This window comes from Pinus tabuliformis, chromosome 1_2, assembly GCF_031772625.1.
Source record: "Pinus tabuliformis cultivar Carrire ecotype Pingquan chromosome 1_2, CPIR1, whole genome shotgun sequence".
Classification (NCBI taxonomy): Eukaryota; Viridiplantae; Streptophyta; class Pinopsida; order Pinales; family Pinaceae; genus Pinus; species Pinus tabuliformis.
In genome coordinates this window covers 300,373,383-300,378,962 of record NC_142298.1, presented here as the reverse complement: position 1 = coordinate 300,378,962, position 5,580 = coordinate 300,373,383, and positions in this window count along the sequence as shown.

Here is a 5,580-nt window from a genome sequence, read left to right as displayed (position 1 = left end):
GACATCAGGCGAGCCATTACCAGCATCAAGCGAGCGGTGATCAGGTATGGGAAATCAAGGTAAGCTTTACCAGCATCAAGCGAGCGGTGATCAGGTATGGGAAATCAAGATAAGCTTTGGAGTACACTTATTACCACCAGATCAGCATCCACTACACCTCGTCTTTAATGAAGATGCGGCTCATAATTATAATACCCCATGTTATATTGTACAAAGATACCATCGCCAAAAAACAGCTAATGCATTGTACCGATATTATTGTGATTGGGTGGGAATCTGACACCACATGTCAGGGGGAGTTCACGAGAGCTCTCCGTAAAAGTATTTTCTATATTAAAATAATTAAGCTTCTTGGAGGGCAACTCTTATTTCAGACCCTATAGCATTATTAATGCTCCGTCCTTACACTCATTTGACAGGGGCTTGACGTCACTGGGACCATTGATCATGGGCATGCATCCATGCATCCATCTCTCCTCACCCAGTTCCCGCGATGCGTGTTCCTGCCCGCCTCCGGTTTGATGTCTTAATGAGGTTCACCAACCCACGCATTAAGGCTCATAAACTCTGCCGAGATGCATCCTCCATAGTTTACCAACCCACGCATTAAGGCTCATAAACTCTGCGGGGATCCATCCTCCATACACCAACCGAACTCAATACGCTATCGGATTCTAGACTAATCCCGGCAATTCAGACCCTGCAACCATCCAATAGGAGAAGCGGCGAACAGATGTTGGTGATCCCCTGCAGCCCTTCGAAACCGGTAACGCTCTACCGCAATGCAAAACCCTCTCATGCTAGTACTGTTACACTTCTGTACTTCAGAATTTGGTTTTGTGGGGTGTGAGATTGTGGAAGTTTTATGAGGGTGTCTAATAAATACTAAATTCGTAATCTCTTCTGGAAGGAGGGTTAAATTCTTTGAACACAAGTGAAAATCGTGCATGGAATTGCAAAAGTCGAAGTTCCGAGAAAAAAAAATACTGCAAACTTCGAACTCAAATTCTGGATCATTTTCTGGGGGCAGGGCTAATTCTTTGACCAAATCTTATTCCTTTTTTTTTATTTTTTAAATCCAGGGTTGCTCTTTCATCTCGGGGGTTTGATCTTACGTCATATTTTAAATTTCCGGATCATTTTCTGGGGGCAGGGCTAATTCTTTGACCAAATCTTATTCCTTTTTTTTCTATTTTTTAAATCCAGGGTTGCTCTTTCATCTCGGGGGTTTGATCTTACGTCATATTTTAAATTTTAATGGGATTTTTGCAATTCTCGCTCCCTGTTTGAAAGCTTTCTTGAAGTTTTGGCAAATTTGTCTTCGTAAAACAACATTTATTTACTTAAAAAGAAATTAAAAATAATCAGAATTTGGTTTTGTCGGGTGTGAGATTGTGAAAGTTTTATGAGGGTGTCTGATAAACACTAAATTTGTAATCTCTTCTGGAAGGAGGGTTAAATTTTTTGAACACATGTGAAAACCGTGCATGGAATTGAAAAAGTCGAAGTTCCGAGAAAAAAAAATACTGCAAACTTCGAACTCAAATTCCAGATCATTTTCTGGGGGCAGGCCTAAGTTGCAATTTCCGAGTTAAATTTTTTGTTAAATGAATCTGAAATGAGAACGTGGAGAAAGTAGATGCACGTGAAGAGTAGAGAGCATCGGGGTTTTAGTGGAATGTAAAGGGGCAATCTCCCTTTGGGCTCCAGTTCGAGTCCCGGCGAGTGTGGAAAAATGCAGAAATATAATTAATAAACAATAAGGCACAATTCCCATTGTAAGCCAAATGAGCTTTGCAGTGCAATGCGATTCAATTCAATTCAAAGCAGAGGAGAAGAAGATAGGTATTATCGTGGGAACTACTCCTTTCGGCCGGGGCCCGGGAATCATTTGTCTTTGCTGTCGGCTTGGCCGGTGGTGTTTATCGGCATCGCGAACACGGTAGAGGACTATGGTGGCACGCCACGCCTTTTTTTCTCTGGACTGGAGTGGACTAACCTGTCGTAACTGTTATCAAATCAGTTCAGTTCCCCATTATTTTCAGTTTGCCTATTATTTTTCAAAAATAAAATTTGTTCACATTATGTGTCATGTTTATATTTTTATTTTGAAGGTAGATTTCATATTTATTTAGGGGTAAAAATGAGAATAATGGTTTTACTTCAATTTTATCCATGAAATTTTGGAAATATTTCAGTTTTAATTAATTATTTCAAAAAAAAAAAGTTCATGTAATTTTAATTATTGGATGTTTTTTTCGTCTTCTTTAGGGTAATTATTCTCATGGAAATTTGGGACTTCTTAGAATCTTAATTTTCAAATTTGATAGTTCTTAATATTTCATGTTTCATTGATATAATTTGCATAAATTAGGTATCTCAATTGTCTTTTAATAAAACACTGAATCTATTTATACATTAGAAAAATTATTTAGATAATTTAAATTCACAATTTTGTTCTTCTATAAAGAGAAAAATATTAACTTTATATTAGAAAATAAAAACTAGTACATGTTATCCATATCTCTCTCATATTTGCGAAAATAAAAAGATATACTAAGCTTCCCATCCACATACACAATGTTCAGAACTATTCCTGTAACCAGTCTAAAAAGGGCCACCGAATATAAAGAAACAAAACTTACAGAATTTATTACCGTATCTAATGATTTTTGTTTTTTTATAAGATTGTAAGTTTTTTATTAAATTATATTCAAAATTTTTATAATGCAATTTTTTATTGGGTAAATTATATTTTTGAATGTATAAATAAATTTAGTTCTTCAATACTAATTTGTTTTAGTGAGATTGTAAATTTTAGTCAAATTATTTATAGTATAGTATCATTTATAAAATACGTTGTTCTTTAATCATATAAGTTTAAATTTAGAACATTGATAATGCATATTGCTTATAATCATTCTCACTCCTAATATCTATAATTTGGCTTAACACTTATCATTTTCTTGCAGATTGACACACGGTTCGCTCGCTTGTGCAGAGCTTAACCCCACGGTTTATAGAGAACAAAAACAATCATCGTAATTTTTCTTTCGTGGGTGACTGGCAACCTTTAATGAATTGCCTTCACCTCTGCAATTTTTTTGCATATAGTTCAGATTGTTTTAATAATCAGTATTAGTAGGGCAATTACTTAGCCTTTACTTTAAAATTTTTACATTTCACACATAGCTTAATTAAGGGGAAAAGTAAGTGGCCATAATCCACACATTTTTTCAATTTGTTTTGCTATTTTACCAAGTCACATAGCTTAATTAGCAAAGGAGTAAGTGGCCCATAATTCACTCATATTTTTTACTAACCAAAGCATCTTTACTTCATTAGCATTGGGACTAGGAACTGGTGTTATTAAAGAAAGGGAGTAGCCCCTGCTTCCCTTGCGTCTTTTAGACGATCCTGGGCTTGCATCTGAAATCTTTCTCAAAGCACTCAGTTTTTCATCTCCCTTTTTAGGCTCACATAGTGTAATAGGAAGGAAGTAAGTGGCCCATCAACCACACATTATTTTATTTGCAGGTAAGGAACAAACATAATTTAGTGTAAGTAGACGAATTTGAAAAGGATCATCGAATATCCACATGACTACAAACTTTGTATGTTCACTCTGTCACTTACACACACATTTCACTACACACACTAAGCTACTCTAAACTTTGAACAAAGGGAATCAAGTGTAAAAACCTTTTGTACTTAGTTTATTTAAGCTTAATTTTTCACACCATAAGTGAAGGAAGACACGTAAAAGCAATCATAACTTGAACAAACTAAATTTCCCCACATGGGCCACAAAATAATTTATAGTTTAGGTTAGGACTGTTGGGGGTAGGCATCCAATAAGCCGCCATGGTCATGTTACATTTTGAAACATAGAAGTTGTCTTTTAGGGTGCTTCAAATCCTTCAATCAGTCCACGGAAAAGACAACCCAGGCAGCACAGAGACCCGATTCAGAGGGGGTTCGGCTTAGGCTCAGTGCGTGCGGTCCTATATGGGGCTACCCAACCTGTATAGTGCTCGGTACTGATAACCGATTACCAAGAAGCTAAAGACTCGACTGCCTCCGTGAGACGAAGGTATCCTATTGGCCAAATTTTAGGGCATCTTTCCCTATAGGTGGAGGTGTGGGAAGCACTAAAGCCTCATTCAATACCTTGGTTGATTCTTTTCGTTGCTGGAAGCGTCACCAGTTCTTTCGGGACGTAGCCCCAGTACTCGTCATTGTTTGGCTACTGGAAGCGTCACCAGTTCTTTCGGGACGTAGCCCCAGTACCCGTCATTTTTTGGTTGCTGGAAGCGTCACCAGTTCTTTCAGGACGTAGCCCCAGTACCCGTCACAAAAGATATCTCCGCAAGGCCCAGTTACTTATAGAGTGGAAAGGACGAATAGGTCTTCATAGGACCTTTTATCATACGCAAAAGAAACTAAAATATTTTCCTTGTTTGATTGATCACATAGCTTAACTTAAAGGGAAAGTAACACTTTATTTTTCATTTTGCTTTATGTATGTAATTTCTTTTTATACACATTCCTCTCCTCACCACAAAAGTGACACACATTCCATTTTAAGAATACATAAATACTTTACTTTTTCATATTAAGAATAACAAGACAATGCTACACAAAACATTCCAATTCTTCTTTCACCTGAATATACATTAAAATAAATTCTACAAATAAAAATTGAAAAGAAACATTTTTTTTAACTGATTTAAAATGAATTATTGGAGAATTTGTTATTTATTTTGATATTTTTTGGGTAGAAAAATTGGAGGAATTATCTTTTGTGACATATTTTATGATATGTCTTAATTTTGAGATTTAGAATTTAAAGCCCTCTAAAGTTATTTTGGGATATGAAATGAGTGAAAGCTTTGTGAGCATAGCTCTCTGCCTCTTGATGTCGTTTTACACACCAATTCTAGCTTTCAAACAATGTGAAAATCACCTCAATCAAATTTCATATGCAGAAGCTATGCCTCCCACAAGTTCAACTAACTTGTTCATACAGTGGTACCAAGTGGACGCTGCATCAACGCCATTACTTAAATATGTGGAGTTAGTCACATGTGGGCATTCAAAAAGATCCTAAAAGGTCCAAAACCGTAACACTAATAGTGGCTTGAAAAATGTGAAAACCCTAAACCTTAAATAGTTTCCAAGCTATGTTAAATATTATGTCACTAGGAAGAGAAGGGGTTCCATCTTTTTAGGATTGTATTAAAACATAGTTGATCACAACATCTAGGAGTGGGATTTGAGATCAAAACAAAGGAGAAAGATAATTTGCAACAACCATATAGACAACAATGTCATAGGCAACTCGATAGTCAATACCCTTTCTTTGTATTTGTATTTCCATAATTAAATAAAAAAGAGTAGAGTATAAGCCTCACCTTTTAATTAGGTTTTCTTTTATATGATATCCCCTGAGTTATATCTTGTATTAAATTATATGATTTTTATATTCACTTACATTTTTTTCTTTTATGGGTTTCAATATTTATATGTGTTTAACAATAACGAAGTGTTGAGACATGTGAAAACTCTAATCTGAAATCA